Raw genomic sequence first — 25944 nt, forward strand, 5'->3', positions numbered from 1 at the left:
CTGTTCTTTTATTGCACTTTTGACACTTGACAGCGTCAATTTAGCGTTTGGTGTTGGCAGCAGCATTTTCAATTACGTTTCGCATAATACTACTACAAACAAAAATACTGCAGTAAATTGCACGCGAATTTTCGCATTCTGCAAATGAAGTCATGAGGCGCACTAAAACATTCAGCACTTGATACGAATATGTGTGTGTTCAATTGGGGCAATCAATTTATGGAGGCACGTTTTGGATCTATTTCGGCACTTTGAAATGCATTTGCGAAATACCTTTTCAAGGGAATTGCATGAACGGTATTATCATTTAAAAATACCCTATTCATATACCAAAATATACTTAAATATACCAAAACGCTACTCGTTCTCAATAAAAGTGCGGTATGATCATTTAAATATACCCAATTAATATACCAAAATTTATACTTAAATACATCAAAATGCATTTCTAGTATATTTTAAATATATTGAAAAATTACTAAACTTTACCAAAATGCGAATCTAGTATATTAGTTCAATCACATCCAACTCGAGTGTAGGATACACGTTACCTGTACTCAAAAATAGTAAGGTATTATCATTTAAACATACCGAAAATATACCGCAAAAATCAAGGTGTCAAAAATACTGAAATATACCGAAGTGTATACTAGGTATAGAAACTGCTGTCAAAAAACATATAACTCCATCTCTTATCGCTTCTAGGATCTAGAATCCTTCTTAAAACATTTTAGAAATTAAAAAAAATGTGCGAGATTTGAAATTATCATTTAAATATATCAAAAATAAATACCGAAAAGTACTAAAATCTATCGAAAATACTGAAATATACCAAAAATACTGAAATTTACCGAAATGTTTAACTGGTATATTAATATACGAAGTGTTTTTTAAAAATATTTTAGCTCCATCTCATACCGAAGAAATACTGCAAATTTAATATACTAAAATACATACCGAACAAATACGGAAATATTCCGAAATGTATAATTAGTATATTGCTGTCAAAAACGATTATAGCTATTCTAGTCTCTAAAATCTAGGTGTTGCCTATACTGGATATCGACCGAAAATACTGACATATACCAAAAAATACTGAAATATACCGAAATGCATAACATAAATGGTATATTGATATAGGAAGTCTTAAAATTGTCTTCTTCATCTCTCATCGGAAAAATACTGAAATATACTAAAACACATACCGCAAAAATACTGAAATATACCGAAATGTATAATTGGTATATTGCGGTCTAGTCTCTAAAATCTAGGTGTTGCCTTAATGTTAAAATACCCTTCTAACTCATTTTAGAAATCAACAAAAATCAACTAACTAAAATATCAAATATAATGTTTAAAGCTAGACTGAACTTTCCAATTCGAGGTTCTTTTAGCTGGCAAGTTAACATAAAGTGCTTAAAAATTGCCATAGAATTGACAGTTTATTTAAACATACAAGGAACATAGAAAAAAGGAACAACACTTGAAGATCCGCTTATTTGCAAATGCAAAAAGAAAACAATGTACAAAACTTGTTGCTAGCATCTATATTATATGTATGGTATACATATATCTAGCGAATTTGAATAGCGAATATTCTACAACTTTTTCGGTTTTCAGTTTATCCCTATATATATATATTTTTTTTTTGGGCTGCGACAAGTTTTGGGCAGCTGCCAAACTCATTGGCTTCGATGTGCACATGTGCTTCGAGAACAGCATCCAAGGAGCATTCAAAAGCATCGATACGACAACGACAACGACAACGAGAACGAGAAAGAAAACGGAGACATTTGCATTTTATTTTCTCTTTGCCCTCCGTCACTGGCTGGATTTTCTTTTTGCGGCTGGGAAAAATGCAAAACTAAAACGGATAAGCAAAATGCCAAGCAAAGGCGAAGGAAACTGCAGTTAGTTTTGTCTGGCTTGAATTTTCCCCATTTCCTTTAACCATTTTATTTTATTTTCCCTCGTTTTCTATTGCTATGTTGTTGTTGTTTTTTTGTCTGTTTGTCGTATTTGTTGTTGCTGTTGTTGTTGTTGTTTTCGTTGCTGTCAGTCAGGCTCTGCTTTTTTGTTTGCCATTTGGTTTGCATCTGTTTTTTTTTTTTAGTTGTTCTTCTTTTATTTTGCTCTTTCTTCCATTTTGCCCATTCATTTTGCTATTTTGTTTTTGCATAGTTCAAGTTATGTGGCCCGAGAAGAGCAACACACACACACACACACACACACACACACACTGACACACATGCAAGCTGGACGTGCTGTTTTGTGTCTGAGCCAACTATTTTGTAGGTTATTAGGGCGTAACGCGCACATATAGACTGACACGCCCCCTCCTACACACACACACACACACATTCAGCTTGATTTTAAAGTTTAGACATGGCCACTAAAGCTGCAGCAACGTTGATTCGCATCCTTCGTTTGCCACAAAGCGAAGCAAAGTGAACCCAGAGGAGGCCACTTTGCCATCGCCAATTAAGTCAGCTTACAGTTCACTATACCAGGGAGAAGCGAGAGAGAGAGAGAGAGAGAGAGAGAGAGAGAGAGAGAGAGAGGGAGAGAGAGAGAGGGAGAGAGAGAGAAAGAGAAAGAGAGACCTTCTCCATCGAGCGCATTTCAATATTAAATTTATGCTTTCGCTAGGGAATTTGACAGTTGTTGTTGTTCATTTTCACTTTAATTCATTTTCTCCATTTTTAGTGCTTAGTTTGCATACACAAAAACCAATTGTCAAGTTCAATTGGCCAGCAGAATGTATCCTTAAATGAAATTTGGGAATCTCCTTCACTTAACTACACTGAAATACAATGTTCTGTGTATTGAGAAACTAGCAATCTGACAATCTGGTATATTTTGTAGTATATCAACATACCAAATATATATTTTGGTATATTTTTAGTATTTTTGTGGTATATTATTTCGGTTAACTTTAAGAATAATACAATGTTCTGTGTATTGAGAAACTAGCAATCTGACAATCTGGTATATTTTGTAGTATATCAACATACCAAATATATCTTTTTAGTATATTTTTAGTATTTTTGTGGTATATTAACTTTAAGAATAATGCTGCGCACACTCGATTGTAGCTTTCTTACTTCTTTTAGTATATCAATTATTTTCCATTTTTAAATTTTAATTTTAATTTTAAATTAAGTTCAGTTAGCTTTCCTATTTTTGTTTTAAAATATTTAAGTAATTTATAGTTTTATCACTTACTAGGACAGACTTTTCTTTTGCTTACTTTTCTATTTTTCTATTTAATAAGAAGAAAAATCGTGATAAAATCAAGAATAATATCTTGAAATGCAAGTTGACCACAAAAATCTTGATTTAAGATTTGTCCAATCTAAAAATCGTATTTTACATTTTTTTTTCTTTTGTAAGATCGAAATCAAGATTGGCAATCTACTTTTTAATCAACATATTTCTCTCTGTGTAGTTAGCTAACTTTTTTTTTGCATCTAAGCTGCCCTTTGACAGCTGTAGTAGAAAACAATTGTTATGTTTCCTAAAAAGCAGTTTTTTTAATGCTTATTTTTATTATTTTATTGAAATAACGAACACAATTCCTTATTGTAATCAGATTAGTCTGACGCTAAGTTTTTACCAATAGACAATTATTAGCTTTATTTGTTAGCTACACTTTCTCTCAAATTTTATAATTGTCAAGTTTGTTGATTTCTGATCTCAATCATTACAAGGTATCTGCTCGTCGAGCATGAATTTAGAACAACTTTAACTACGTGACAGTTGAAGCACACTCAAAATAACGAGCAACATTTTGCTGTAGCTCGTTCTGTTTTTTTTTTTTTTTTTTGTTGCTTTTGTGCGTTTGTCGTGGGGTTAATGTTTATAGCCAATGCGTTGCTTTTGACCACTGACCAGGCTATCCGGTTCTAACCGTTCGAAAGGACCAAGCAACAAGGACATGAGAAAAGAGAGAGAGAGAGAGAGAGAGAGAGGGGAAGGAATTTTGATTTTGGATTGGAGCTCGTTTTAAAGCGGATTTGATGCTGTTGAATATTATTTATGGCTTGCCTTTTATTTCTCTCGCACAACACTCGAACCTCCGATATGATAGCGACTCTTAAGAGCCACAGACACACACACACACAGGATTGTGCGAAAATATTTGCCAACATTCTTTGGGTATTTAAACAAAGATTTATTTTATATATAAAAACACATTCATATATATGTTAGTCTATACGTATATCTTTATGTGGTGCAAACGGGCAACGGAAATTGCAAGTGGAGCGTTGAATCCTTTTCAGCTTCAACACGTTCCTAACGTCCTAACTGCCTGTGACTGTGTGTTGTCTATCTGTGTGTGTGTTTAGGGTTTCTATGTGTGTGTTTGTGTGTGTCCATTGTTCAAGGATTTGTTGGGACTTGTTTCATATTTCACGATAACTCCATTTATCGTTGTTTTGGGGGCTTTAAAGATGAAATGAGGTTATCAGTTTTGCGGTTTATGTTTTAAGGCTCTCTCTATTAAGACCTCAACACAGATTGCAAATGCACACACACACACCCGTACACATACATACAGACACTTCATAGGACTAATTGATGCAATATGCATATTTGGTCTATTAATTTGTGTTTATGCATAATTCCAATTAATTATGCATAATCGTGATTAACAGCCAAATGCAAATGCGACTTCACGCTGTCAGAAATTGGCTCAAATTAAACGGCGGCAACAGCCCATTTGCCTACATATATACATATATATATATATTTTTCTCTCACTGTATTTTAATTAGCTTAGTGCACAGTTATGTTACTTTCTCTCTCCCACACACACACTCTCTATCTGTGTGTGTGTTTTATTTACGAGCTTAACACGTGACACGAACGTTTTATCTGCGCCCAGCGACAGTTGGCCAAATATTTGGACCAGGTCCAGGTCTTCTCCCCTTCTCCTCCTCCCTCTATTTGAACGTAAATGAATATGGGCACTGATTACATTTGGGATTGGGACACGCCCCCCCCCCCCACTTCCTCTTGCTTCCTCTTGCTCTTCTCGCCATTTGGGTTCGGCTATTTGGGTAGCATCCAAATAAATCTAACAGCTTTTGCAATCGCAGCCACAAAAATGCGATATACAATTGAAATACATATTTGTATTTATGCTAGGTTCGATATCCAAATTGGTTACAGCAGCAAAAAAATAAATGTGCCATGATATCGTCGCATATACGAATACGAATACGAATACCAAACTATAAAATGGACGCATTTTCATTACGGTTCTAGCTGGCAACATTAGTAAAAGATGGCAGAGAACTATAAAGAAGCAGGGCAACATGAAAGCTTAAATATATTTAAGAGAATTTTAATGAAAAAGTTGTCAAGAAATGATGAAAATAAATTAGAGAAGTTAAAGGATCGTTTAAAATGAAATCAAGTTAAAAATATTGTTAAACACTTTTAAAATAACACTCTTAAGAAATGGGAAGGCTAAATAAGAGAAGTTTTCCTAAAAATAAGTTCGCTGAAATAGTGAAATAAACAAAGAAACGAGAAGCACAACAAGAAGTGGCACGAATTAATAAAGAAGAAGCTAAGCGAAAAGGTAAACGAAAAGTGCAAAGCGAGAGAAACTGAACGAAACGTTATAAAGAAGTTCATCGACCTCGAAATCTAGAAAATTAACGAGAAGCAAAGCGAGAAGCTATCTAAGAAACTCAACGAGAGGCTAAGCAAAAAGTTAATAGAGAAGTTCAACGGCTTGCAAAGTCAGAAAATAAACGAGAAGTAAAGCGAGAATTAAATTCAACGAGAAGCAAAACGAAGCGAACTTAAGATAAGTTCAACTGCGTGGAATTTATAAAATAGACGAGTAGTTTTCATGAGAAACAAATCAAGAACAGCTAAGCAAAATGAATTAGAGAAGTTAAACCGCATCTAAAGCTTAAAAAATAACGAGAAGCAAAGCGAGAAGCTATCTAAGAAACTCAACGAGAGGCTAAGCAAAAAGTTAATAGAGAAGTTCAACGACTTGCAAAGTAAGAAAATAAACGAGAAGAAATCGAGAAGCTGAACGAGAATAAAAACGAGAAGTTATATCACTAACTCAACGAGAAGCTAAATAAAGAGGAACTAAGGTAAGTTCAACTGCATGCAAGCTAGAAAATGAACGAGAAGATGAACCAAAAGTGAATAGAGGGGTTCAACTAGAATATAAACGAGAAGTTTTATAAGAAGCATATCGCAAACAGCCAAGCAAAAAGACTTAAAGAAGTTCAATATTTACACTTGAAAATAAACGAGAAGTAAAGCGAGAAGCTAAGCGAAGAGTTGAAAGAGAAGTTCACCTAAATACAAAACTAGAAAATTAACGAGAAGTAAAGTGAGAAGCTGAACGACAAACTTAACGATAAGCTAAGAGAAGAGTTAAAAGAGAAGTTCGCCCGTATGCAAAACTAGAAAATTAACGAAAAGTAAAGCGAGACAAACAAATTCAACGAGAAGCAAAATGAAGTGATCCTAACATAAGTTCAACTGCATGAAGACCAGAAAATAAACGAGAAGCTGAACGAAAATTGAATAGAGAAGTTCAACTACAAAATAAAAGAGTAGTTTCATAAGAAACAAATAGAGAACAACCAAGCAAAATGATTTAGAGAAGTTCCACCGTATCTAAAGCTAGCATATGAAGAAGAAGCAAAGTGAGAAGCTATACGACAAACTTAACGAGAAGCTCAGCTAAAAGTAAATAGAGAAGTTCACCCATATACAAAACAAGGAAATTAACGAGAAGTAAAGCGAGAAGCTGAACGAGAAGATGCGCGACAAATTCAACGAGTAGGAAAACGAAGCGATGCTAAGATAAGTTCAACTGCATGAAGACTAGAAAATAAACGAGAAGCTGAACGAAAAGTGAATAGAGAAGTTCAACTAAAAAATAAAAGAGTAGTTTCATAAGAAGCAAATCGAGAACAACTAAGCAAAATGATTTAGAGAAGTTCCACCGTATCTAAAGCTTGCAAATGAACGAGAAGCAAAGCGAGAAGCTACACGACAAACTCAACGAGAAGCTGAACGAAAAGTGAATAGAGAAGTTCAACTGCATTGCTGCATTCAGTATCTTTTCGTTGGTAAATCGCACTGCAAATGCAACTGATAAAGAGCTTAACTTGACGTCGACTTCTCACGCTTCTCAATGCATTTCTCCCAGCTTAACCACAATTCATTTAGCGTTAGGGTTGTGCTTATCATTTGCTGCTTAGACAGTCGCCCACAGTCGAGGGCTCGTAATAATTAGCTGAACGATGGAGGGAAAGGGATGGAGAGCGAGAGGGGAAGAGAGGAGCTTGACTTGGGTTATGTGGATGCTGTCGACGTATTAAGCTGAGACATGTCTAGATTTGTTCAAAGCGCACACCACAACTCAATTAGATGATGGGCGAATGCTGTTTCACGATTCTCGCTAACCTCCTAGATCCTCCTCAGCTTTCTAACTCTCTCTCTCTTCCCTTGCTTTGCCAAATTTCATTCACATTCCCGCTGCTCGAAATGCCTTTTGGCCGTGTGCCCAAAAACTTTCGACATAAGTGTGTGAGCGAGACAGTTAAAGTGAGAGAGAGAGAGAGGGAAAGAGGGAGCAACTCCTGCACTTCTTCCAAGCCAAAGCCAAAAAAAAAAAAAAAGGCAGCTTTGCTGTTTAAGTGACCCTCGTCGTTTATCTCGCTTTTTATTTGGCCAACGCTTCGGCAGCTTTTGGCTAATTTTGTTTATTAAAAGTTGGCTGACCTTACACCACCTCTACCCCCTCCCCCTCTCACCTCCCCACCACACCCCTCCCCACATTCTTTGTGTTTGTTTTTGGTGGGAGAGTAAAACTTTCGCCACCGCATCGCGCGTTAAAGTTGCGCCCCGTTTTCTTGTTGTTCTTGTTTGTTGGCTCATGTTGCGAAATTAATTTCGGTTTGTGTGCCGTTGAGCTTTCAGGGTTTCAGGGTTTCAGGGTTGCCAAGTGTCATTAGTTTGCTGTTTGGCAGGCAACCCGGAGACATAGTTAAATTAGCTAAACATTGCGGTTGCTTTTACATTCATTTGCACTGCTGCCAGCCAGCCAGCCAACCAGCTTGCCACACGAAGGGGCATGTGCAGCATTTGATGGAAAAGTTGCCTCTGCTTTCCAATTGCTGTCAGACTGGACTGTGGGTGGGGGGAGGAAGGGGGAGGTGGTAATGTTGTTTGTTGGCTGGCGACTTTTCGTTCGGTGGTTGCCATTGCCTAATGGCTTTGCTTTTGCACTTCACTACACTTGGCCCGAAAGTTTTCGCATAAAAATTTAGATAATGCTGGCAATGCTTCCTATAAATGGGCATTTCACTCTGGGCGTGGCCAATGCTGCAGCAGCAACAGCAACAGCAGCAGCAATGTTGCCACCCAAAAATGAATTTGTCTGCACTTTAAGCAATTCTACCCACAATTATTGCTCCCAACTGCAAAAATGCAAGAGAGCTAGAGCCAAAGAAAGACAGAAAAAGAGTGAGAGAGAGAGAGAGAGAGAGAGAGAGTGCAGCCTGAAGAATTTCTCAACTGTTGCGGTTTTGAAATTAATCGACTTAATATTCAGATTGAAGATGCAAATTATTTGCACCAAAGGAATTTTTCGCTGCAATTTGTGGCGTTTGCTTCGCATCGCCTGCAGCAAAAAAAGAGATTACACAGGGGATACCCCAAAAGAAATCTTTGGCAAACTTATCTTAACTAAAATGTATCAATTTGTTAGAGATAAAATGCGTTATTGTGATAGCCAGTGAGTCCTTGCACTTCCTCGATTTTTAAGCACAATATATTCAGCAATGAAGTGTGCCAGATTCCTCAACATTTTCCTTATTTTTTTATACTGCAAACTCACTTCTATTGCACAATCACATACGTCTGAAAACTACGTGAAAAATTTGTAGCCTTCTGGCTCTTACCATTTAGCTTGTGCGTTAATACTTCAATAAGTCCCAACAAAAAGTTTTATAAATGTAGATCAAAATAAACCCTCGTTATTGCTTGATGAAATAAGTCAAACTATAAACTGCAAAACTTGCAGCCTTCTAGCTCTTACCATTTGGCTTGTGTGTTGATACTTTAATTCATCTATATTGATCGATTAAATTAGTCAAAATACAATCTGATCAAATTCAAGTCAAACTATAATCTGATAAATTTGCAGCCTTCTAGCTCTTACCATTTTTTCTGTGTGTTGATACTTCAATTAGTCCCAACAAAAAGTTTAATAAATGTAGATCAAAATAAACCCTCTTTATTGCTTGATGAAATAAGTCAAACTATAAACTGTAAAACTTGCAGCCTTCTAGCTCTTACCATTTGGCTTGTGTGTTGATACTTTAATTCATCTATATTGATGAATTAAATTAGTCAAAATACAATTTGATCAAATTCAAGTCAAACTATAATCTGATAAATTTGCAGCCTTTTAGCTCTTACCATTTGGTTTGTGTGTTGATACTTTAATTGGTCCCAACAAAAAGTTTAATATATGTAGATCAAAATTAATCGATCAAATAAGTCAAAATAGAGTTTGAAAAAATTGCAGCCTTCTAGCTCTTACAATTCAGCTTGTGCGTTAATACTTCAGTAATTCCTAACAAAAAGTTTAATAAATGCACATTAAAATAATCCATCTATATTGATCGATACAATTAGTCAGAATACAATCTGAAAAAATTGAAGCCTTCTAGCTCTTACAATTTAGCTTGTACTTTCATACATTAGCCAGTTAGTCTAAACTAAAAGTTGAATGTATCTTAGATCAAATTCAAGTGAAACTATAAGCTGATTAATTTGCAGCCTTCTAGCTCTTACCATTTGGTTTACAGTTATTCTCAATAAAAACTTGAATATATATAGATCACATTAATCCACATTTATTGCTTGATTAAATTAGTCAAACTATAAACTGTAAAGCTTGCAGCCTCCTAGCTCTTACCATTTGGCTTGTACTTTGATACATCAGCTAGTAAGTCAGTTAACTAAAAGATGAATATATTTTAGATCAAATGAAATAAGTCAAACTATAGACTGTAAAACTTGCAGCCTTCTAGCTCTTACCATGTGGAGTGTACCTTAAAAGTTAACAGCCAAGTTTCTCAATAAACTGTACAAGTTTTATCTGTAAATGTTAAGCATTAATTAATATTAAATTTGAAATTTGACAATTTCGAAGCAAGCGCATTTGGCAGTTAATCATTGAGAGCACTCACAATTCAATTCATTTAACAATGCTGCTTAGTTTAATGGTCATAGATATTGTACGACTTTCTGGTTGTACAATTCTATGACATTGCTATGAAATTGAAAGTGCTCGAACTACATAAATAAGCTGCGATAGAATGAATAAATGAATATAGTACAACCGCAAGTAGAGCTCGTGATGTTGAAATGAATGAATGCAGAGAATAAAAGAGAGTAAATGGCACTCCGAGTTGCTAATAAAGTTTTCTTCTTCTGAGTTTATTCGTTTTTTTTTTTCGGGGTTCGCGCGCGAAAAGTTAGTTGACTGACTTTAATATTTATGTAGACAGTTTATCGATTTCATGGATAAGAAGTAACAACTAACGAGAGAGAGTGAGAGAGTTTATTGAGTGTTGAATCGTTCAATGCTGTTCAATGGGAATGCACATAAACGAAAGATGCCATAACTGTTTGACAAGCACCTGGCACTGAGAGTTTCGACTCTGGCCATCAGTTCGAACTTCGAACGCATCGTCGCTTTCAATTGCGAGTGCGAAAGCCGAATGGTGGGGCATTGGTTGAGTGCTTGAATGCTTGAATGGTTGAATGGATGAATGGTTGGACTGCCTGCCTGGCTGCAGGGCACAACAGCACGGGCATCACTTATCAACCATTTATAAACAATAAACGAATATAAACAAGAAACTTTTGCCAGCATCAAATGCATTACAACAATGCCGCAAGCAAGTAAGCAAGAGAGAGAGAGGAGAAGGGCGAGCAATGACAGTGCCAGATAAATGGCATAAATATGGCAAACAAAATGGACGAAGGGTGCACAAATTGATGCGCCCTGGGAGAAATTGGCACTGTCACTGCCAAAGACGGGTCGACGGGATCACGAGTTGGATTGCGAAAGGGCAGCTGAGAACGTCGAAGGGGGAGGGGGGTGAGTGGAAACGGAGAGTTACTTCGTCAGCCAAAACATGTCAAAGTGAAAACTTTTTCCCTCCTTTTTTTGCTTCCTTTTTTGTGTGTGTGTGTGTGTGATTTCTTGAAACTTATTTTTGCTCCGTGGCTGGCTTTTCTTTTGCTTCATTGAAAGTTGCTGCACAAATGGCAGTCAACAAAACAATGTGCGGGGCGGGGGGAGAAAACAGAAGTCAAATTCAGCATGACCTGCAAATACTGCTTAAATCGATATATATATATATACGTATAATATATATAGAGTCTTTAACATGAACATTTTAGTTATTCATTAATTCATTCATGCTTAAAATAAAATATGAATTTACTTGACTCTTTTAACTGCCTAAGCTTTACTTTGTTTAATTCTGAATAAAATTACTTAAACATTAATTATTATTCTTTTTATTAAAAAACATATACAACAAATTAATTTAAATCTGGTTGCTAACTTAATTAATATATTTTAGAATACTTATTTTTTGATTTAACAAATATTAAACAAAATGTTGATATCATATTTGTCATAGCTGTAAACATTAAAATAGCAGTGCTTACGACCTACATAAAATTTAATTATAACAGCTTAAATATGATATTCGTAATTCATTACATTGCCTAATCTTTGTATTCTTTTTTAATGAGCTGCCCACTCGTCTAAGCAGCGCTGCCAACTGTCAGCGTTGCCAGATTATTGTGTCGCAATCGCTTCGCCGCTTGTCATGAGCAGAGAGCAGCACACATGACACAAAGTTGGGCCGAAGTAATTGGAAAAGTTTATGGCTGAAATAACTCTTGAGTTTTTGTCGACTTATCTGCTTGCTTAGCATACCCCTCCAGCGGTGTCAGCTACAGGGCATTCCCCAGAACAGAGGTAAAAACAATGCGCAAGAATAACAAAACAACAACAACCAAAACAGAAGAAGAAAACGCAGAAGACGAAAATTTGTACTGCACAATCAAAGGGGTTCGCTTCGGGTTTGGGAGGGGGCGTGGAAGGTCTGCAAAAGATGACACCAAACGGCAGAGAGAGAGAGGGAGAGCGGGAGCGAAAATGGGGAAAAGAAAGGCAAAGTTTTACGTTTATGTTTGTTTACGAAATATGAAAGGGAAGCGCGTTGAGGAAATGGCAAATAAAATGCCGAGAATGCCGAATGCGAGACGCAAGCAAGAAGGAGGAATGAGGAAGGAGAAGCAGAAGCAGAAGCCGAAGGTTGAAGGTGAGCCACTGACTCCTGCTTCCTCTTCTTCTATCACTCGCACTCTCACTCGCACTCTGTGCAGTTGTACATACGTATATATCAAAAGTATTTTATGCACATTAGTTGCGCTTTTATGAACTTGAAGTTGTCATTTCTAGCCAACAAACTTGACGCTCAACTGTCGTCCTTAATGTCCCAACGTCCTGACTCACGTTCACTCCCCTACCTCCCTCCCTCTTCTCTTCCTCTTCCTCTTCATCTTCCTGCCTATCGCAGCTATCGTTGTTGACGCTGTCGTCCTATGCATTGTGGCATTGCTGTTGTTGATACTCGGCCTGGGTCTCTGCCTGGCAAAGGCAACCGCTCAAAAAGCAGCTGCAAATGACAAGAATTTGTTGCTAGGCTTGTTGTCTCCTCCTCCTCCTCCTTCTCCTGAACTCACTTCACTCTCTGCTTGCTGCGACTTGCCTCATGCTGTCTTGTTGCCTCTTGTTGTCTAGTTGCGCACACACACACACACATACACAGAGAGAGAGTTGCGGCGCCTCCATCGTTGCGTTCGTGGCATGTAAATATTAACTTTGAACAAAATACGACACGGTCGGACCCAGCGACTTGGAAGGCCAAAAACCCATCATACAACCCATCAAAAGCAGCGACCCAGTAACCTCAACCCAACCAAAACCGTTTCGAACAGCAGCAGCAGCTTACTCATCATCTGTGCGTTGCACTCAGCGAAATGATTGGACTGCCCAAGGTTATGTTGTCTTTAAGTTTAACATAGAAATGAATTGCTTTCGACTCGGTTACAGTCATCGATACTATCAAGCATACTATCGATAACTGTAGATTTAAAATCAACAATACTTTTGATAAATATATATTTGCTTTACTTTAACGATTATCAACCTATTAATCCAAGGTTATGTTGTCTTTAAGCTTAACATAGAAATGAATTGCTTTCGACTAGCTTACAGTCATCGATACTATTAGGCATACCATCGATAACTATAGATTTGGAATCAACAATACTTTTGATCAATTTATATTTGCTTTACTTTAACGATTATCAACCTATTAATCCGAGGTTATGTTGTCTTTAAGCTTAACATAGACTAGACTAGCTCGACTAGCTTACAGTCATCGATACTATTAGGCATACTATCGATAACTGTTGATTTAAAATCAACAATACTTTTGATAAATTTACATTTGCTTTACTTTAACGATTATCAACCTATTAATTCAACAGTTTAGATTAAAGAAAATAAGACTCATGTAATTACTCACTTGCTTACAGTATTATCTTGCATACTATCGATAACTGAGAGTATAGTAATGATAGGACAGCCCAAGGTTATGTTGTCTTTAAGCTTAACATAGAAATGAATTGTTTTCGACTAGCTTACAGTCATCGATACTCTTAAGTGTACTATCGATAACTGTGCGTACAGAAATTTATTGATTTAAAATGAACATTACTTTTGATATTCTTATTAAAGTTTTTAAATTGCTATACTTGATTTACTTATTTGCTTCACTTTAACAATCATCAACCTATTGATTCAACAGTTTATTTTAAATAAATTACTATCGTAATGTGCTTTCGACTAGCTTACAGTTATCGATACTATCAAGCGTACTATCGATAACTGTGGAGATTGTAGATTTATGTAGATCTTAGCTTTTACATTGCTATAGGTGCTTTCGAATAGCTTATGGTTATTGATACCATCGTGCGTACTATCGATAACTGTGCGTATAGAAAATTCTTTATTTAAAATGAATATTACTTTTGATATCTTTGTTAAAGGATTCAGGTTTTTTAACAATCATCAACCTATTGATTTAACAACTTATTTTAAAGAAATTATACTATCGTAATGTTTAATGTTTAATTGATTTGCGACGTAATCTTAAGACTCTATTACGAAATTGGAAAACTCAATGTATCAAACAAAATCAATAATAATAATATTGTGTATAAGCTCAGGAATAAAGTAATAGTTTAAATTCATTTTCCAAGTGTAACTATCGTTAAAATATCGTTAACTTACAGTTACTTGAAAATGCAATCTTTCAGTTTTCAGACTTAGAAAACCCGAGAATAGTTACAATCCAATTAACTTTCCTTTATATTCCACAATTAGTATGTTACTTGACTTGTTCGCTATTGACAAAACAAGTCAAGTATCGTTAAGCTATCGCACTCTTTGATAAAACATCGTAGTGTCACAAATCTATCAATAGAACGAAATTTAAAGTGACTTCAGATTGCCAGCACTTGCATTTGGAACAAGTGGACCTTAAGCTGCTATCAAAGTGCAACAAACATTTCGTAGACTGGCATGCCATAATCTAGACTTTAACTAGATTTAGTATACACTCGCAGTTTAGTTATAGTTTATAGCACATTTCTGTGCTCTCTGTGGTTTCTGTGAGTGTAGCTGAGGCAGCAGTAACATATAGTATACTATAGCAACTCTCGAGTCTCAGTTAAATAAAACTTTTGCGCACATTTTTTGTCATACTTTATGGATGTTGTCGTTGCAGCAGGAGCACAAGAGAGAAACCCTTTCCCGTTCCCGTTCCCTTCTCCCGCTCCTCTAGGAAAACTCCACTTTTCTGCTCGACCATCAAGCTGTTGTTTGCAACTAACGCAACTTTTGCTACGTCTCGCTCTCGCTCTCCCTCTCTGTCTCCCTCTGCAACTGGTATATTCAACGCGTAATCGGATGCAACCCGGCTTAGAAGTTTTGTAATTGTTGCGATGGCTGCCAGGCAACTGGAACTGCAGCTGCAAACAGCCACAGCAACAGTTCGAGCTCAAGCGACTGCCGATTTGACCCACAAAAAAAAACAACAACACACACACACACTTATATATAGTATACATAAGCAACACGAAGGAGAACAACAGGCTGTAGGTGCTTGCAGAAAAGGGATAAGGAAACAGAGCCGCTTCATTAAAGCCCAGTTATGACACTAAGCGAAAAGTTGTGAAGCGTAAATTTTTGTTTTTTGGGGTTTGGCAGCCAGTCTCTCAGACTTCGTCTCGTAGTTTTCTTAACGCTCTCTGAACACGTGTCAACGTTGCGTATGATTGATGAAGGCTGAGAGCCAACAGCAACAGCAGCAGCCGAAGCCGAAGCAGCAAAAACAATAACAATAACAGCAAAAAGGACATTGAGTAAGCATGTCAGGCACAATGATGAAATAAGTGCGTGTTCACAACGAAAACAGCCCATGTTCTCTCTCTCTCTCTCTCTCTCTATCAGAATGATTGAAGCATGCTTCAACAACAACAACTACAACGAAAAGGGGGCAGAAAACCTTCTGCTTGGGTTCATTAAACTGATGGCAAAACAGCTAATCGCATTCCCAGGCTGACTGACCTCCATTCCCCCATTCCCCATTCCCCCATCCCCCTCTGCGAGCCTCTGCACAAGTTTTGCTGACCAAGCCGAAACTCAAAATTGATACGCACTAATGTCCTTCAATTATGTAAAATTGAGCTTGTCTTGCTGGCCTGACAACTTTGCTTCCTAGGCATCGGGCAAGTGAAGCGGAAAACACAAAAAATATGTCTTCTTCTCTCTCTCACTCTCTCTATATCTATCTCTATCTCTATCTCTCGAAGCCTATTTCAAATGCTTTCATTTGCAATCAGTTTTGATGGCATAATAAATACGTTTCCATACGCTTGCGACAAATTATGTTACGCATTCCGTTTTCCTTATCCCTAATGTCTCCTTAAACTTATCACATTAATCGACATCTGAATTGCACTCTACTCTACTTAATGCTGTTTTGAGCAACAATTTTAATCAAATTTGTCCAGCTGTCAGCTGAGTTCAAATAGTTGACTCTCTGATAAGGTTTGCTTCGATTGAAAATGTTGTAATAAGCGATTAAATTGCACACATATTAAACTAGTATAGAAATAGATCAGTTAAAATGTAGTAAAAATAATAAATAAATTGCACACAGATTAAACTAGTATATAAATAAAATCAAATGGGAAATACGCTTAAAAATCAGTAAAACAAAAAGAAACAAAAAGAAAGGGAAAATACTAAAACCGAGAGCTTGAACATTCATTCACAAGTGAATTACAATTTGTTTGCTTAACAATATTTGCTTATCAATTGAGCAGGTAATAAGTGATTAAATTGCACACAGATTAAACTAGTACAGAAATAGATCAGTTAGAAATTTAGTAATAATAATAAATAAATGAAATTTGTATATAAATAAATCAGCACAGCAAAGGCAAGTCACTGATAATGTAGAGTGATGAGAAATACACAATGATTGTGCTGGTAATCAAGAGGTGTGTCATATTGATCAGGCAGCGGACTAAAATTTTTAAGTGGGCGTGGTCAAGCAGAACAGCTTCTCAAAGATTGCTTAAGGTTCACTCAACAGTTGAGTAGAATTGCAACAAGTGGACAAGTTAAGCTGCCAAGTAATCAGAGGTGTAAAAAAGTGTATGCCAAAAATTTTGAGATATGTGTGTCATATGGTGTGTGTGTGTTTGACTAGGCGGCGGACCAAAATATTCGAGTGGGCGGACTTGCTAAGTAGGCGTGGTCATGCAGAAGATCTTCACAAAGAAGGCGGCGGACCGAGATATTATTGTTGGCGAATGTGCTAAGTGGGCGTGGTCAGGCACACGATCTTCAGCAAGATTAACAAGTAAGAAAGTTACAGTCGAGTGTGCTCGACTGTGAGATACCCGCTACCCATTTTTAATAAAGGCAAAATATTGCGGTATCATTTTCAAAATATACCGAAAATACTAAAAAATATACCAAATGGTATGTTTGGTATATCGATATAGTACACCATTCAAAATATACCATAGACGGCACAATATACCAGATTGTCAGCCAAAGCAACTCAGACCCCTAGTAAGTACGCGTTTTTGCCCATACAAAAGTATTTCTTTAATAAGTTCCACTTTTTATCTAATCGCAATCAAATTTTCAGGAATCATAACTGCAACAGTAATTATTATATATACCAAAATTCGTAACTCTAGCTTTAAAATTACGCTTGTTTTTTTGATTTGCGGGGGCGGAAGTGGGCGTGGCAAAATTTTGAAACAACCTTGATCTGCGTGCAAAAATAACAAATGCTGTCGAAAAAAAATTATTGCTCTATCTCTTATAGTCTCTGAGATCTAGGTGTTCATACGGACAGACGGACATGGCTATATCGTCTCGGCTGTTGACACTGATCAAGAATATATATACTTTACAGGGTCGGAGATGCCTCCTTCTATCTGTTACATGCATTTCCTGCCTTCTACCCTATGGGTAGCGGGTATAAAAAAAGCTTGCTTAGGGTGCTTTAACTCAACAGTTACTCAACTGATGTACAGAATTCTCCGAAATTGACACAGTGAGAAAAAATCATTGCCAAAAATTTACTTGCATGTGTGAAATTTCGATGTATGCGTGTTCGAGTGGGCGGAACTGCTAAGCGTGGGCGTGGTCAGGCAGAAGAGTTTGCCTAAATTTATTTTTGATCATCTGTTGCTCAACAGTTGAATAGAATTGCATCAAGTTGACAAGTTTGAAATAAATTCAATCACAATGCAAAATGATTTCTCAATGTATACCTTAAAATTAAGCGATAAGACAGTGTAAATTATAATGCAATCAAACCTTTTTTAACTAAATACCTTAAAATTATAGTGAAAAAATGAAGTTTTACCTTTTGAGCAAGTCGGCAATCAACAGTCGAGGCGTAAAAATTTAGTTGGACTTTCCACATTGAAACAGATTCTAAAAAAAAAATGCAATCATAAAATAAAAATGATTAATATAATAATTTTGAATATTTTTGCTTAATAATTACTAAATTTCAACTTTTTCATTCATTGAAATTTCTCCATTGCTGACCTTGGTTAAATATTTGTATTTCTAAACAACTCTTGTTTAGAGTGAGAATATTGAGAAAAAAATTGTTTCTGCGCATCGCAATCAGTCTGTGTGTTCATCTACATATATAGTATATAGTATATAGTATATTTATATGAGTGAAAAGCTATCAACAGCTGTACAATCCATTTCGAGTGTGTTCCATGTGTAATTTGATGTGCATGGGAATAAACAGGCAATCGGAATTGCTTTGGATGAAGTGGTTGGGGAGAAGAGATGATTGGCTGACTCATAAAGCAGCTGTGGAAGAGGATGAAGAGCGTTTTATGTGGCAAAAGCAAAAGCAAAAGCAAATTCAAAGCGCGCTACTGCACTTTGATTGCAAATAAAATCAGATGGGAAATACGCTAAAAAATCAGTATACAAAAAAAAACAACAACAAAAACAAGAAGAAAGGGAAAATACTAAAAGCGAGAGCACGAACATTCATTCACAAGTGAATTGCAATTTGTTTGCTTATCAATATTTGCTTATCAATTGAGCAGGTCGCCAACATCAAAAGTGCCGAGACGATGACGATGACGATAATGTGACTGACGTATGACAATTGACAGGGGAGCAAAGCACATCTCTCTCTCTCTCTCTCTCTCTGTCTCGTTCTCTGCCGTAGGCTCGCTCTTTGTTTAATGTCGAGAATTGTTACAACATTTGTGTTTATTTATTTTGATTTTGATTGAATAAGTGCAAAGGCAGCTAACGGGCCGGATTTACAACGTCGCCGTCAATTTTCTCCCGCTATCAGGTCTCGTTTTTATACCCGATACTCAAAGGATAGAAAGGTATTATAACATTGTGCCTACGGGAAATGTATAGAATAGGCAGCAGAAGGAATCTTCGACCCTATAAATAATATATATTCTTGATCAGAATCAAACAGCTGAGACAATTTAGCCATGTCTGTCTGCCTGTCCGTAGAAGTTATTAAAGAAATTCTTTTGGTATATTTTGCACTGTATGTATCTATCTGGTATATTTTGCACTGTATGGTATATTTTGTAATCTTTAGAATATCAATGGTATATCTTGGTATATTTGTGGTATTTCTTGTTTTGGCTGACAATGTGGTATATTTTACACTCTATGGTATATTTTGTACTACATATATGGTAAATTTTGCACTCGATGGTATATCAATATACCAAATATGTCATATGGTACATTTTTAGTATTAGTTGCGTTTGCACTCTGCACTCTTGTATATTTTTACTCTATGGTATATTTGGTAATCTTTAGAATTTCAATGGTATATCTTGGTATATTTGTGGTATTTGTTGTTTTGACTGACAATGTGGTATATTTTACACTCTATGGTATATTTTGCACTCGATGGTATATCAATATACCAAATATGTCATATGGTACATTTTAAGTATTAGTTGCGTTTGCTGACAAGATGGTATATTTTGCACTCTGTACTCTTGTATATTTTTACTCTATGAAATAATTGGTAATCTTTGGTATATTTTGCTCTCAATGCTTTGACTTACAATCTGGTATATTTTGCACTGTATGGTATATTTTGTACTATATGGTAAATTTTGCACTCGATGGTATATCAATATACCAAATATGTCATATGGTACATTTTTAGTATTAGTTGCGTTTGCTGACAAGATGGTATATTTTGCACTCTGCACTCTCATATATTTTTACTCTATGGTATATTTGGTAATCTTTGGAATATTTTGCTCTCAATGGTATATCTTGGTATATTTTTAGTATTTGCTGCTTTGACTTACAATCTGGTATATTTTTGCCTCAATATTTCTGAATGTAGTACTATATCATTATGCCAAACGAAGTATTTGGTATATTTCAGTATTTTTTTCGGTATATTATTTGGTATATTTTCGTTTATCCGTTTATTCACAATGGGTAGCGGGTATTTCACAGTCAAGCACACTCGACTGTAGCGTTCTTACTTTATTTTTTGTCATCTTGTTGATTTAGCGCATTTACGCGCCCGATTTGCCCCCCAAGAAATTTGTCGGCAATTTTATTTATTTTGTATTTCGTTTTTTTTTTTGTTTTTGGCGTTCTTGTTGTTGTTAGTCGTTTTTATTTTGCAGCAGCTTATCGCATTTGGCAGATTTTTCAGGCAAACAGCAAAGCTGGAGGAGTAGGCTGAGCTTATAAATATTTAAATGGCAGCTGCTTGGCATGAAATATTATTGTCAAGCACCAGCAACAGCAGCAACAGAAAAAAAAAAAACGCCCACCTTCCCAATGTTCGCTTCCGATGCGAGAGTAAAGCGCAAAGCCAGCACTATCAATCATCATTCCAGGAGTTAAAACAGCTGCAGACTCCACACAACGCAGACGCGTGTCAGAACGAGAAAGATAACTACGAAGAGTGAGGGAGAGAATGAGAGAGAGAGAGAGAGAGAGAGAGGGCAGTCAAAGTTCTCTAACTGACGGAAATTGTGGCTCAACTCTTGTTATGCTCGGGAAATTAAATATAACCAAATATGACAATGCAATTGACCAGCTGGCACAAGCTAAGAAAAGCCACAACTGTGGCGCATGTTTACTCTCGCATTTTTTTCCAACTTAATGCAATTCAATATAATTGCATTAATATAACTTTACATTGACTATAAATTCATTAAACTATATATAAAAGGAAAAGAGGTTAAGGCAAAATCGATAGAACCTATCGATATCGGTTGGAATTTGCAAGTCGATAGGTCAACAACCTATCTGATGATACCTGTCATTCGTAACAAAGTCATTTTATAGCAAAAAGCAGTATGATTTAAGTTTAATCAAATATATATAATCAATTTAACTTGTACAAGTATATTGAAAATTTAACTCTTATCTCTACAACGAACATTTCATTACTATATTGTAATATTAAATAATATTTATTTATAATCAGACAAACAGTCGACTGTTGATTAATTACTTAATCCTAATCAGCAGTTGTAGCAATTTTAAACAAATTTGTTCAGCTGTGAGCTGAGTTCAAAAAGTTGTTGACCCTATGATAAGGTTGCTTAGATTAAAAATGTAGTAATAAGTAAGCAAATCACTTCGATTCAGCCACTTAGTATAGAATTAGTCAGAAATGGTAAATGTATTATAGAAATTCAAAGGGATTGCAGCTGATAAAGTAAACGGTTGGTAATCAATTGGTAATCAAGATATCAAATCATAACAACGCTTTTTCCATTGGAGCATTCAATATTAATATTATCTTGTATTTATATTTACATTTGCGCTAAATTTATTTCTTAGTGAATTGGATAATTGGTAATTATTAACAGTCATTAATAGTAAAGGGTGTAACTAAGTCAATACTGTCGCCTGCTTTCCAAATTTGAATGTCTATTTAACTTATATACTATATTTGTATTTCTAGTAAAATCACTCTTAAAAAATTATACTGCCTTCTTTGCCATCATAAAGGGTCTCATAAAGTCAATACTATCGCCTTCTTTTCAAATTTAAATTTTGCATTTAAACATGTATGTATATATTATATTTCTGTAAATACACTCTCAATAAATTCAATTATTCCCAATGTTTCTATTACTGATTTCTTTTCCATCACAAAGGGTCTCATAAAGTCAATACTAAAGCCTGCTTTCCACAATTTAATGCACGCGTAAAAATATGTATTTTGTATTTGTATTTGTGGTAAATTTATTTTGAATAAATAATTGATTCCATTTTAGCAATCCCAAATAAAGATTTAATTACTGCATTCTTTACCATTGAGGGTCTAAGAAAGTCAACACTTCCGCTTGCTTTCTACAATTTAATGTACATGTCAAGTGTCAGCGTTGTGGCGATATTTATCGACTTGTTATCGGAAGGGTTTCCTCTGGCAGTTGTTGTTAAACATCTTGAGTTATTTCTTCAAGCACAGCACAGTTCCTGTGTCCGTCGCTCAGCTCGATTTCTGAGGGAAGTGGAAAGGGGTGAGGAGATGGGGGTTCGTTTGTTGAAGGGAGTTGCGGAAGCTCAGAACTGTTAAAGCTGCTACTCGAGACTTTCCAACAGGGCTTTAAACAAATTAAGTGGCACACGGCGGGCATTTCACTTTATTGCCATGTGGCCTTTCCACACAGACTCACGGAGTCGATGTCGGGTTCGGTGGTCTTGTTGTTATTCATTTTGCCGCGTTCCATCCTCTTCTGCCACCTGCCGCCTGCCGTCTGCTACTTGCCACACTCAGTGACTAACCTGCTTCTGCTGCTGCTGTTGCTGCTGCTGTTGCCCAGATGGCTGCCTTAGTGGCTGACTGACTCGGTGACTCGCTGACTGGTTGACTCAGTGCCTCTCGTCCTCGTCTTCGTCCTGGACTTGGACCTGGTCTGGCCTGTTTGCCTGGCGGCTTCGTTTTGCTGCCTCGTATTTATTTTCGGGCGCGCCATTTACTTATACGCTCCACTTGCTGCACTTGCGACCTCCTCTTGATGCCCGCTTCCTCCTCCCCCCGCTTGGACTCACACAATAGACATCAACTTATGGCCCTGCTAAAAGACGTGGAAAAAACGAGGTGGAGAGTTGAGCAGAGAAGAGCAATGGCATGCGGATGTTTACCCAGGCCAAATATCCATTATAAGACTGCTGACACAGTGAGAGAAAGGGTGAAGAACCGCGATGGCAAGAAAGAGACAGAGACAGAGACGGAGAAGGAGACAGAGAGAGCGATAGTAGAACTAAAAATGTGGACAGATAGAGATAGAGTTAAGATGAAAGTACATTTCATTTAAGAAAAGTTTAATGAGCAACTAAAATCAGGATAAGAAGTATTACAACACAAAAATGAAGAGTAACACAAATAAATTTCAAGATACTTTCTAAAAGATATTTGTAGGTAAAACAAATTTAATTAAAGAATGCAGTACAAATATTAGGGAAAGAGAATAATGCTTATAAGCTTTTATAATATGATACAACAGAAATTATATTAATGTATTCCAAGGATATGTAAATTAAATGAAGAGAACAAGTTAGCTTTAAAGACTGATCTCAAACTTAGAAATATGTTTTAATGAATGTGCTCAAAATTCCATAAAATGAAAACAATAAATAAACAAATCTACGAAATATCCATTTGTGTAATAAAATGTGCTTTAAGAGAAAATAAAAATTCTAAAAATGTTGGTCTTGTTACTAAATATTTGGGTTTAAAAAATGCGTAAAGACCATGAAAATCATAATGTTAGAAAAATCATTTTGATTTCAAGAATATTTAATATAGGACTCATTAAAAATACAAACAAAAAAAATCTTCTAGTTTTTAGACCAAAAATCTTAGTATAATATCAAAAGATATAATAAATCTATAATTTTTAGTCTTATTTCAAAAATTTGTAGTTTTTTAGACAAATATTCTAAGTTTTAAAAATTTGTTCTTAAAGTGGTCTTTTTTCAAGAAAACAATTTGTAAGATGAATGTTTTTGATTTAAGAATTTGTTCTTTTTTTGAGTGTACGAAATATAAATTTGTCTTAAAAAGAATAACAATAAATCAACAATTCCTCGAAAAATTGAATGTACAACTAATGAATTTCGTCAGCTACACTAATGAGGCAATGAGTTTGAGTTTGTTTATCATTAACACGGCCACAAACAAGGCGACAAAAATAGCCAAAAAGAGAGTGAAATAACAAGTGAAAGTCTTGACAAGTTTATGAAAAGAGCCTCGCTCGAGGACAGCCAAATACTAATTCCAAATTCCAGGTTGTTAAATAATCAGATGCCATTGACAGTGTCCCACATTTTGTCGCCACTGACAGCGAACAACGAACACAACGAAATGAAACGAGGAGGCAAACAGTCTAATACTATTGTGTCCACACCTCTAATCCCCTCACCCCTTTCAACACACAACAACAACAACCAGAAACACAAAAAAAAAGAAGAAGGTAAAGAGAAGTGTGGAGAGTGTGCTAAACAAAGACCCCGGTAGCAGAAAATTGTAACCTTTGATGAAAGTTTTTCGCAACTTTTGCAAACGACAAGCGAAGAGAACGAAACGAAACGACTCGATTTTCATTATCAGCAAAGTTGGCCGATGCGGCAGCCATTTTATGCGCCACGCTAATTAACAGACCCTCCCAGCAACAACATTGAGTGGAAAACGGAATGGGAATGGGAAGGTGAGTGGGAGAGTGCGGGGGGAGGTTGCTCTATTCCACTTTTGCCTCAACCTTCTAACCCAAAAGTTTCCCCAGTGTTGGCCTAATACGCATGCATACATAATTAGCAACTAATATTGAAACCAAACCAAACCGAACCGAACTGAACCGAACTGAACTGAACTCGACTAAAGCGAAAGCTTCCTAAGTCCTATGGTCTTGTTGGTCGATAGAGAAGAAATGAAAAGCGAAGAAAATACTGATCCGTAACTAGTCGGGATTATTTACAGATTAAATCCCAAGAACTTGTCGAATTTTCAGAGGTAAACAAAATTCAAATAATTACGGAATTAAATTCAACATTATAAAAAAAAAAGTAAGAAAGCTAAGTGCCATTTATTTCTAAATAATAATTTCACAATATATCAAATTAATATACCACAAAATACTTAAATTATAGCAAACGACTATATTTGGTAGATTGGTATATTATTACATGCGAAATATACCAGACTATCAGCCAAAGTGACTAATACTAAAAATATACCATATTTTATATTTGATATATTGATATAGTACTACATTTAAAATATACCATGGAGAGCAAAATATACCAACTTTACTTTTCTTGTACTGAGCACTTCAAATGTCTTTTAGTAGGTACTATACACATAAAAATACTATTAAGGAAGGTCCAATAATTATGAATAAAAATAAAATAAACTTTTTTTTTTTCTTATTTTTCTTAGATTTTAATACATTATATCATATTGAATTCATAAAATTTTTGATATAAAATATAGCTTTTATTTTAAATATATCGTATATATAATATATATTTTTAATTTCACGAATTTTTTTAAATTGAAACAACTTATTGAAAATAAAAATGTGTTTTTTTAATTTTTATAACCTTATAATTATATATATATATTCATTTAATTATTCAATTTTTTGAACTACTTAATTGTAAAATACAAATATTAATACTTTTTCCTGCTTTTAATATTTCTAAAGTCATACAAATTTGTAGTATGATATTCAATAGCAATTCAAATTTATGAAATGAATTCTTTACATAAAAAATTATATTCAATTTTATTGCCTTCATAAAAATATAATTTGCTGAAGCAAATATACTGATTAGGGGAATGTAATTCGTTTAATTCACATTGCGAGAGCTCACATTGCGTCTCTTTGAGCAATTATGATTTGTCTTTTGGGATAGCAAAATATTTGATCTCAGGTTCGTCTGTGTGTTCTTTTACATTTGTGTGTGTTTCTTTTTGTTGGTAATTTCGAGTCACTTTGTGAACTTGAGGCAAAATGCGATATTGTATCGACAAATTATTCGTTTTTGCGAGATTAAAGTCTGATGCTTGGCTGCCTTGGCAATTTTCATATGCATATCAGGCTCACATATACATATGTGTGTATGTAGACACAGACACAGACGCAGACAGACATCCATATCCCTGCACAGCAATCAGTAGAATGAGCTTCTAATAAACACAC

At 35.6% G+C, this 25944-nt stretch overlaps 1 long non-coding RNA gene across 1 annotated transcript in view; it reads right to left on the minus strand.

Moving 5' to 3' along the window:
• Positions 1 to 25944, minus strand: part of LOC127565679 (uncharacterized) — a 126993-nt gene that overhangs the window by 61490 nt on the left and 39559 nt on the right. Inside the window, exon 2 of the long non-coding RNA XR_007955009.1 lies at positions 18108 to 18178. This is a non-coding gene — a long non-coding RNA (uncharacterized LOC127565679). The remainder of the gene's footprint in view (positions 1 to 18107; positions 18179 to 25944) is intronic.

Source organism: Drosophila albomicans, chromosome X, assembly GCF_009650485.2.
Source record: "Drosophila albomicans strain 15112-1751.03 chromosome X, ASM965048v2, whole genome shotgun sequence".
Classification (NCBI taxonomy): domain Eukaryota; kingdom Metazoa; phylum Arthropoda; class Insecta; order Diptera; family Drosophilidae; genus Drosophila; species Drosophila albomicans.